Source organism: Saccostrea cucullata, unplaced genomic scaffold (genome assembly GCF_032062105.1).
Source record: "Saccostrea cucullata isolate Sc308-1 unplaced genomic scaffold, CSIRO_AGI_Scuc_v1 ctg321, whole genome shotgun sequence".
Taxonomy (NCBI): domain Eukaryota; kingdom Metazoa; phylum Mollusca; class Bivalvia; order Ostreida; family Ostreidae; genus Saccostrea; species Saccostrea cuccullata.
In genome coordinates this window covers 383,242-394,889 of record NW_026931624.1, presented here as the reverse complement: position 1 = coordinate 394,889, position 11,648 = coordinate 383,242, and the positions used below count along the sequence as shown (strand labels likewise).

The 11,648-nt window shown below is 33.5% G+C and overlaps 1 long non-coding RNA gene across 1 annotated transcript; it reads right to left on the bottom strand.

Annotated features, from left to right (window-relative positions):
* Positions 1–2,263: 2,263 nt before the first annotated feature.
* LOC134233158 (uncharacterized) lies at positions 2,264–3,712 on the bottom strand. Its single transcript, XR_009984926.1, has 3 exons — positions 2,681–3,712; positions 2,463–2,534; positions 2,264–2,320 (listed from the first exon to the last, which is right to left on the bottom strand). It is a non-coding gene; the product is annotated as an uncharacterized LOC134233158 (long non-coding RNA).
* Positions 3,713–11,648: the final 7,936 nt, after the last annotated feature.

Here is an 11,648-nt window from a genome sequence, read left to right as displayed (position 1 = left end):
TAATTATCGTTTATATTTTGAAAGGGCATCTGTTCTGATTATTATCATTAATAGAATAAATTACTCTATAATAACTTAAAGAACGAGTGCACTTATGGGCCCCGGTAAAATGTGAAAAAATAAACAATCAAATCAAGCAAAAATTTTCATCTCAAATCATTACTTGATATCTAAACCATACGATTCAACAAATTTTACCGCTGAAATCCACGAATATACAAAAAACAAAACTATACAATGTGGTAGGGGTCAGACGACATTGGCGATTTTCTATAGTAAATCGAGAACGGTCATTCATTTCAAAGCCTTCGTTAACTATGAGCCTAACGTTGTGCAAACTTGTGCGAATAACAAAAGACGCATATTACATATATAAAACTTGTGTGAAAGTATGAAATTTGCACACGATTAGGCTCGTACTTAAAATATTAAAAATGTATAAAAAGTACAATGTTTTTCCTATAGCAAGTGAGAGCTATTTACCTGTATGACCCATGCTGAACCCACGTGTGGAATAAATTATTTAAAATACTGATAGTCACGTGAGTTCTTCCCAGGTAAGCATTCCTCAAAAGTGCTCATTGTAAAACATAGGCAGGTTTTGTTTCAGTAATCAAAGTCGTGCCGCTTAGAGATGTTTGTATGTATATGTTTTTAAGAACACGGGAGGGTAAGGAGACCTAAGTTTCGTTCACAAAGTGTCAAATATTTTTAACCTTCATGCAAGACAATGAAACAGGTATTAAAAGCCGCCTATAACACTCCTTTTCAATTTCAAATTCAATGAAACTATTATTGTAATTTTTCAAATGCAAGAGTACCAATTTCTTAGTTTATTCATTTTAGATACAGGCAATTACACAACTTAATTCCATATTTTTAAAAACAGGTTTGGCGCAAGAAATATCATTCCGCAAACGCGCCCGACTTTGATCCACCATCAGCTTGTTCAAGTATCGATTTAATTATCTATTCTATTGATTTACATAAACGACACTAAAAGAAGGTACGGTACGACTTTTCCGGATTTAGGGTATCCATAGGCCTATCAAAATATTCTATTGTTTCAAATCCATGCTGATTTAAGCGGCGCTTAACATGCTTTTTGATTAGAAATATCCAGTACTATCTAACTATTACCAATAGAGAACGATTTGGAAATATATATTGAAGTAAAATGGCACATAAAGGGCCCATTAAGTATTGCTTAAGTGCACTTGTCCTTTAAATAATAATTTATCCACTGATGTTATTGTGAATGGGATTTGACAGCAGGCTTAGCCTATTTTAGCGTTCTCCTTGATTTTTGGGATGGAAATCTTTAGCAACATTTTCACAATAAGGGGTGTCAATTTAATATATATTTTAATATGTTGCCTTAGGATCAAGATAAAATTATTTCCGAACGCATTTCTAAAGAATAACCCAGATAGCATGAGGACATTGGCCCAACGTTGGCCCAAAAATGTCGGTTATGTTGGGCCAATGTTGGCAGTTTTACGTTGGCCCAATGTCTTACTGCTCATTGGCGCGCCGTTGGCCCAACATGTTCGGCCAATGTTGGTACAATACTGTTTGTTCATTTGTCAACGTTCGTACAACGTTATTCCAACATACCAATGCCAACGCAATATTTTTTAACGTTGGCCCAACGTTGGACCTCGGTTCAAAATATAATCATGACATTGGTCCGACGTTGGTCCAACGTTGGTACAACGCTTTTGTTGAAATGCCAACGTTGGTACAACGCTATTCCAACGTACGGATGCTAACCAAATATTTTGTAACGTTGGCCCTACATTGGACCTCAGTTCAAAATATAGTTATTACGTTGGTTCAACGTTGATACAAAGCTGTTTCTTGAAATATCAATGACACAATTATTCCTCAATACAAATATCTTACAAAATTAATTAAATTATGTAATTTTTATTTCCCAGATTATACGACACAATTAATTTCACCATGTTTGGTCAAATACTTTTTTCCTCCTAAAATGTATCACAATATATTCTTTGCCACTTTCACTTTCATTAAAGTATTCCATGAAATGTAACTAAAAGAGGGAAGAGGTAGAAAGTTCAATGTTTCTCAAGTACACTCCACATCACTATGTCCACTACTAAATATCACTTTGATATAAGAGTCTTCAAGTTCTAACTGTAGAGTTTTGAAAGGTCATATTTGCATCACTTATCACTTTTTCTGTTGTTTATCTGTTCTTAGAATCCATGAACACATATAAATCAGAGCCTTCCATATACAGAAATGCCACATCAATAGTTTCAGAGTGAAGAGGGTTTTTCCATCCCGGCAATTCCTGCAAACGTTAAGATTGTCATCAATTAAAATAGTATTTTCAAATGTTAATCAGCATCACACATATTTTTAAACTAAAGCAATCCTTAAAATTGAATTTCACATTAGTAATTATTAATAACAAATACAAAATAGTTACTTACATTTCACTGGTTAACATTCTTGCGTTCACTTACAGATCCGGACATATCTGCTCTGTTCAAGCCCGCCAATTCCTATAAAAGTTAAGGTCGTCATCAATTACAATTGTTTAATCAGCTACCTGGTACCAATAATTTGAAAGCTTACATGCAGGCCATTACAATGTTGTGTATTTCACATTATTAATTATTTCAATAACAAAAACAAAAGCTATACTTACATTGAAAGGATTAAAATTCTTGCTTTCACTTAAAAAGACACATACGCTTTGGATTGTTAAAGTGCGCGGTTAAAAAAAACTGATTTAAAGATGACGGTTTCCTTGGAGACCTATGAGTCACCTGCCGAGCCAGTGAATTTCACCAGTGACCTATTTATTTTGGAGCCCAAAACTTGCAAAACACAGCACTTTAAATTTGATTCAATGATGCTAAATATAGAATCTACCAAGATATAAAATTACTATATGTATTTCACAGACTTATAAGGATTGTCTCATAATTTCCATTCAATATATAATATAGATCACATGTTTATAATGAGTTGCTTATTACATTACCATCGATTTACAATAGATAAATCTAAATTGATGAATACTTTTCGCAACATTGGGCCAACGTTGGACCAGCATTTCATCTCAAACATTACAGGCTACCTGTACATGTACTAGTAATCCCAGTATTCCTACTATTGGACCAACTCCAGTTCAGTCAAGCACGCCCAACACAGAGCAATGCATCATTATATTGTCAACATTTATTAAGCTGGGCCAACGTTGGGCCAACATTGAATAACCAACAATAAGTGGCAATGTTTTGCCACTAACGTGTACTCAGTTAGACCTACGTTGGGCCAACATTTCATATTTAACACACAAAGGTCTTAATCCATGTCAACATTTACTCGGTTGGACCTATGTTGGGCCAACATCTTAATGTCCAACACCAAATCGCGTACCTTGTCAACATGTAACTACAATGGGCCAATATTGGGCCAACATCACATGCCCAACACCGTTGGTTTAGCTTTCATGCCAACGTAAATGAATGTTGGACCAACGTTGGGCCAATATCACATGCCCAACACCGTTGGTTTAGCTTTCATGCCAACGTAAATGAACGTTGGACCAACGTTTGGCCAATATCACATGTCCGACACCGTTGGTTTAGCTTTCATGCCAACGTAAATGAACGTTGGACCAACGTTGGGCCTACATCTGTTCCCCAACGCCAACACTCCACCAACCATACAACCAAAAGCCAACGTTGGCCCAACGAAGTCATGCTATCTGGGAATCCCCCCTCCCCTGTAAGCGTAATGAGCTTTGCATGTTCACATCTTTGGAGGTCAGTGTTTTCTCTGCGCTTTATCTATGATCATACACTTGAGAGAAAAATCTAAATATTTTTTTTTATAAAATGAAAAGGGGATTTAACTTAATACATTGTTATTTTGTTGCCCTAAAATCACTTCTTACTAGTACAAAAATGTATTGACTAAGTAGTGTAACTTTGTTGATCACATAACAAAAACAAGTATGAATTGCTTAATGTTGCACTAGAGAAAATAGAATCATTTTTAAATTACTAATAATAAAGAAAATGTTTTTAGCAATTTATACAAAATGGGATAAAATACATAAATGTACCGTCCCTCAGTGAAATGCAATCAGAGGTCACACGTCTCTAGAAGATAGAGTTATCGTCGATTTATAACTATAAATCACTAGTGCTTGGCATATATAAATGTATATACGATTTCGGAATCCTAACTTCATTATAATATATATGTGCTCAAAAAGTGTTGACATTCTTATCATTATTTTTCCGATTATTTGAATATCGGAAACGGGAAAGGAATATCAATATTAAATTTCAAATAGTCAGCATCAGAACACCACTTTGATGAAGCTGGAATAAACAACAAGAGGCCCAGGAATCACGACGCTCACTTAAGAAACCGGCTAGGTAAAAGCAAAAATATTTTCAGCTTCTAAAATTTTAATATATACTGAAACGCAAAAGAAACGCAACATCCTTTTTTGGGAGAAATAATGATACATAGTAATGAATTCTGATTCTTAAAAGTATTCATATCATCTATTTTATAATGATCGGTAATTTTACGGTTGAACGATTTTCATACAATAACTGGAAGTAAAGTTTGAGTCTGCTTAACAGAAATAAAAATCTGCATGTTTAACAAAACATTCGACAATATCATAGAGTTTAAGCCTTAGGATTTTTAACTGTTCATCATAAGTATTCAAGTAATGTTTCTTAAAATAAACGCTCCTTTCGATTCCTGTGGCAATGCTAAGGCTTCCTGAATATGACGTAAGTACGCAGAATAAAGGTGATGGAGAGTTGCCGATTCAGAAATACAATGCATAACACCTCAGCAAGCTCTAATTACGTATCAAGTAATTAAATTAAATGACATTCCCAGGACCATAAGTTCAAGTGTTTCTCCAGAGCGCTAGGTTAGAGAAAATCCCTCCTTATCATCTGAAAAACAGGCACTTAAAAATGCCAAAGAATCTTACCTTTGCTAAGAACTCTCTATATTGATGAACCTATTGCATCGGAGAAATTAAGCTGCAGTTGTTGTGTAGGACAGCCATGCACGCCTTAATTGAATGTCTTGAAGGGGGTGTTTTAACAGTCATATTGTACTTTTTAATGTCAAAATATAATTATTTAACATTTTTTATCAAATTTTTCATGATTTGAAAAGATAGTTAAGCCTTACTGAATTCATTTTATAAAATAATTAGATAAAAATCAAACATTTGTAGATTACTGCATGTTGCGTTTCTTTTGCGTTTCAGTATAATAGTAAAAATAGGTTGAGGAGATAACGGAGGGAGTGGGGATTTGAACAAACTTAATCTATATTTCCTACGGAATCCTTTAAATAAACATGATATTAAACGGCTTTGCTGTTTATAAGATGCAAATTTATTGATGTAGCCTTTATAAACCTTTGTATTACTATGATCTACTTTAATGTCTCCTCTATTCCCCTAGTTGTTCATAATTTGAACACATTTAAATTTACATTACCTTTTCCGATGCTGTTCTCGAGAAGATTTTTAAAGACTTTTTCTATGTAATCTTTTTAAAACTTTGATAACCCATTATGGCCCACCCTTGCCCCAGGGGTCATAATTTGAACAAACTTGAATCTACACTATTAGAGGATACTTCCATTTAAGTATGACCAATCCTGAATTTGTTGTTATTGAGAAGATTTTTGAAGATTTTTCTATGTATTCCTATGTGAAACGTTGATCTCCCATCACTGCTCCACCACACCCCGGGGATCATGTTTTGTACAAAATTGAATCTATGCTACCTTAGGATGCTTTCCTATAACTATGATGAATCATGGTTTTGCTGTTCTTGAAAAGAATATTTTATAAGATTTTTCCTATGCATTCCTATTTACTTTGATCCCCAATTGTGGCTGACACTATCACCAGGGGGTCATGGTTTGAACACACTGGAATCTACACTACAAGAGGATACTTCCATTTAACTATGACCAATCAAGTCTTTGCTGTTCTTGAGAAGAAAATTTGAAAAAAAAAAATCCTATTTATTCCTATGTAAAATTTTAAACCCCAATTGTGGCCCCATCCTACCCCAAGGGGTCATGAATTAAACAACATTGAATCTTTACTACCAAACGATACTTCCATTTAACTACAACCAATTATGGATTTGCTATTCTTTAGAAGATTTTAAAAGATTTGTTCTATATATTCCTATGTTAAAACTTGATACCCAGCTGTGGCCCCACCCTACCCCCGGGGGTCATGATTTGAAAAAACTTGAATCTTCATTACCTGAGGATGTTTATAAATGAGTCTTATCTTTCCTAACCCAGTGGTTTTAGAGAAGACGATTTTGAAAATATGCCATTGATGTTTCTACAGATTCATAATTATCTTCCCTTAGAATAAGGTCAGGCCTTTCATTTGAAAAAAATTGCATCCCCTACACCTTAAATAACTTTTTGGCAAGTTTGATTGAAATTGACCCAATGGTTCTTGAGAAGAAGATGAAAACCTGTAGAGTTTACAACTACAACGACAACGACGACAGACAACGGAAATACTTTGTTTAGAAAAGCAAGCTCACTTGAGCCTTCGGCTAAGGTGAGCTTATAGAATACACATAAATTTACTTTAAATGCTATAAGTTCGTCATATTTAGGCTACTTATTAAGAAATAAACAAAGTTATTCAGTTAATGTGACGTAATATATAGCAGTTGCTCTGGTGGCATACTCTATGATGGGCTCAATCTAATCTTGGAAAAATATCCTAGCATGGCTTTTACGATTTATAATGCAGTGATCACTGAATAATTGTTATTTATGACTTTTATTTGCATTCTTCCCTGTAGAAATTCTGACTTAAATAAGAAAATGGCCGATTGTCTCCAGTGAAGAAAAGCACCCTACCATGAAATCAGTAGATCTAATTAATGCATTTTTTTCCTAATAAATCACAATTTGTTAAATATTTTCCTCTCAGTCATAGTAAGTATCTGAATTAAAAACTGCACCATCTTTACATTACTTTAATATATCTTCTAATGAAGTTGAGACGTCATCATTCAAAGTAACCCTTTGGGGAACCAATAGTTAGACAGTTAGACAAAGAAAGAGAATGCTTCACTTTTGGTTATGAGCCAAAGATGTCTTTCCATGATTTGTGAAGTCCTTAAATATATTTCTTTAAGTTAAAAGCGTTTTTGAAATAAATACCCAAGCGTGAAAAGTTATTTTTCTTTTAAAACATATACGTCAATATTAGTAGAAAATAAAAAAAAAATGATTTTTCAATTAGTAAAAAAAAAATTTATTATGCGATTAAATACTCTGCCCAAAATTATTGATTTTAAAGCAAAAAATCAAAAATTCTTCTTATTTTGAACTGTTTTATATTAAAAACTAAGATTAGTTCATTTTCCAAAAAAATGAGACCTCTAAACGCCTTAGAGAGCAATGTTGTGTAGCTTGTACAATGCGAGTGTGGAAAATGAATTTGCACTCATAGCAGGCGAATTTATGTCTTTTGTCCTATGAATGAGATTGTTTAGTGCAGGCCTAACGCTGGGGAAAACAGAGAGAATGCAAATATAGTAGCGAGTATTGGAACTCTAAAATTGTGGAACTCTTTTAAAAAGAAGTCACAAAAAAGACATGTAATTTGGGCTACCTTTGTAGACAAATCGGATGGGTTATTTAATCTGATCAATGTCTCGGGGGCACGCACAAAGTAAAGGCCGATTTCTTCCGATATACATGTTTATTATTGATTTGTAAAAATAAAATCTACTTGATATGAAAAATGCCAATATCCCTCAATCACTTTAAAATTAAATTACAATTCCACATAGAATCTATAGATATGTTCTTGATCGATAGGGAAAGGAAAAAAAATCAAAGTGAGATAAACTAGTCCAACAGAAGTTACTGAAGATCTAAAGCAACAAACAAAACGACCGATCTCAAGGTAGAGAATGTAATGTAGTGAACTAATCTGTTGTTAATGAACAATTTTATACAGGTATACGTATCAGCACGGTACCCTTTGGTTGCTGTAGGGACATAGGGTCTCCACAATAGTCCTCCATTATATCAATTTTGAGCAGTACTTTTCAAATGTCCCCAGCTTTGCCCACATGTATATGTAACCATGCAAAAATTCTTTTGAAAAGTTAGAATTGTAAAAATATCTGAAACAAGTGGTTTAATTTTGCTTATTTTTACACAGTTTATTTTGGAACATATTTGAAGCATTCTGTTGACTTTTTTCATAAATAAGAAAAATGAATCGTTCATTTTCATTTAGGAAGACTTAAAGTGTAGCATATTCAATATGAAATTTCAATTCTGACGCTATGCATATTCTTAATTTTTTTTACATAATATTTAATTCAAACTTATAAGAATCAATATAGCTTACTGAATTGAACAGATTATGAAAAAACGTAAACTGACTCAAATCAGGTTGTACAATTATACAACCAATGTAACAGACGATGGAAAAACGAGGGGAGGTAATAACAGATGCATGACGAATCATAATTTTGCTGTTCTTGAAAAGAAGATTTTATAAGAATTTTCCTATGCATTCCTATGTTCTTTGATTCCCCATTGTGGCCGACACTACTACCAGGGGGTCTTGATTTGGAAATGATGAGATTGCATGAATACCGATGATTCAGCTTGTTGTAAAGGGGGGGGGGACATGCCAAACCATAATCATGATCCAACCTCTGATGTTTCCGAGGTCGGTGTTTGCTCTGCTCCTATTTTGTATTGTTTAATGGACTTTGAGATTGAATACTGTTCGTTATCTCCATATCATTATATGAATAAATAACTTGCTAATCTTATTTTTGGAAAATGAGATTCTAACAAACAAACAAAATTAAATTATTTATTGTCAATGATGCTTACGTAAATGTTAAATCTATTAGAATATTAAAAAAAATGTTGATGCGAAGTTCATATTCTTTCTGAAACTGAATGTCAAAACTTAAATCAAACTTGTCAAGAACACAATAAATTCCATACTAAAACACCAAAAAAAAAAAAATGAAAGAAAAAGAGTTTCAATCCTGTGTGCTCCCCACAATACAAACAAAATAATGATAAAATACTATTATGCATGTTCATAATAAAACCGTATTTAATGAAAAATAGGTGAACAATGCAAAAGGGTTTTATGCATTGTGCACTATTTTTAATTCATGTACCATCCTTAACAAAAGGGTGATAAATTTTATTTTGTATCAGTATATAAATGTTATATTTCTGACAAATATTTCATTAAAAAAAAAAATTAAATATTTCACCTTCTCTGTCTCCTGAAATTTGTTGAAGATAATGTTGATTCAGAGCTTTCCGACTATTATTCCAAAGGCTGCAGGCCGATCCCGACAAAAAATTATAATCTCTTTTCCGTAAAATAATGTTATCGATTTCTATCTGCATAAAATAGATATAAAGCAACAAAGACAACAATTTTAAGAGAGCTGACCAAAGCTAGATAGATGTGACATTGCAACATAATCACCCAAGGAGATCAAAAATGTTTTAATATTTGAAAGTGCCAACATGTGAAAATATAATAGGATCCATATTGCTGCTTTTGATTCCTTGCAGCAGTTCAATCAGACCAAACATGCTAAGAAAAAATAATAAATTAATATTTTAAATCTACGGTCAATGACCTGACTACAAAAATGTCTGTCAGCACTTACAACTCTTCCTTCATACATTTAATTTAGAATGAAAAACAGGGTCATCACGAAATGTTGCTAGCAACCGCTTAGTGGACGTTGATTCTCGCAGCCAATGTATGATGCAATACTTTTTCTTCTTTTTTATATCAAGACGTGCATTGCTGGAGATGCCTATTTACACATATACTAATTTCTCGTTATTTCGTTATTATGCCCCCGTAAACGAAATTTAGTTTACAGTATAGAGTTTTTGTCTTGTCTATCCATCTGTCTGTCTGTTTGTTTGTCTAGCTGTATGTCTGTCTGTTTGCCGTCAAAAACTTTAACCTTGCCCATAACTTTTGATTTAGTTCAAATATGACTTTCATATTTCATACGTGCATTCCATCTGACAAGACCTTTGAATACTACAAAACTTCCCATTTTGACCTTGATTTTGGAGTTTGACCCACTTTTACACAGAAAATCAAAATTTTACGTTTGCCATATCTTTTGAACAGTAGATAACAGGACTATGCTACTTTAGGTATGTATTTTTTGTGTACAACCAAGAAATTTGACCTTTTGATCTTCACCTTCATCTTGGATATTACTATACTTACTAAAAAAAACTTAAATCTCGGCATAACTTTTTAGCGTTTAGGGCTAGGGCTTTCATTCTTCACTTGTGTAGTCCTTGTGAGAAGACGCTTTATCGGATACCAGAAACTTTGACTATTTATCCGTGACCTTGGAGCAACTTTTAAAATACCAACCTTGCCATAAAGAATTATTGCACTTCGTGTTCAGTAATTGGCCCCGGTAAATTGCGCAAAAATAAAGTACAAAAAGTAGCATAATGAGATTGATACAGCAATTCTTTTAGGTCCTAATCGCAACTTTGCAAAATTACAGGAATTAAAAGTAAGAAAGAGGAAAGTAGGCGGCTGTGTTTTGTAAGAGGGGTCATGCATTTCAATTGTTATTCAAAGTTATTCCGATCTTTAAAGCTGGAATATATTATGAGCGCATTCTTGCCCTGGCTAAATTTCTCAAAAGGACAGAAGGTGAAGAACTGTTGGAAAAACAACATATTTAAAGGATAATTTTGGGCAAGCCTTCGCTCGGGGTAAACTTTTTGAAAAAAGGTACAAAACGTCGCCCGTTTTCTTCGCTATTTACGGGTGTTTACATGTCATTGACCTCATTGTGACCTGTTTAGTATTCCAATATATCACGTGATTTGTAAACTCAGGTAACTTTGTGAATACAAAAAATCAATAAATCACGTGGCTGTAGCTCCGATGATAACATTGCATCGAAAAGCGACCATCTTAGTTATACCGTTACATGCATGTACATTTTCAATTAATTAACATCGAATTTTTGCGGCTTAGTATTTTTATTATATCTTAATACGTGTTAAGTAAAATTTACGGTACTTTTAAAAGTACGGAGAGAGAGAGAGAGAGAGATGTAATATATTCGATACGACATTAATCTTTTAGAAAATACAAAAGAAGTTTTTTTCTTTAATGGGATTTTATTTGGTTTTTATTTACAAACTTGTAGGCTTCCTTTATCAGTTTATTTTAAGTGTTAAATTTTCAAGTAAAGACAACTAGAAATTGAGGGGAATATCTAGATTTAGGGAGGGAGTACATGTACATCCCTGCGCAAGATCCCACAGCGCCTCCCCCCCCCCCAAAAAAAAGAAACTGGCGTGAAGAAGTTGTTTGTGTTTACTTTTTTGTATAATATATAACTGGCTATTATACATGTTTTCAATCGATCGATAAACAGCCCCGCCTACTCCGAATATTAATGTGACACAATTAAAACCCAACTCGGACAAGTGCAACATTCCGGAATTAACATCCACTAGAGGGCTTTTTTAATTACCTCAAATAAAACTAAAGCGACTTTTTTCTATGAAATTTTTTT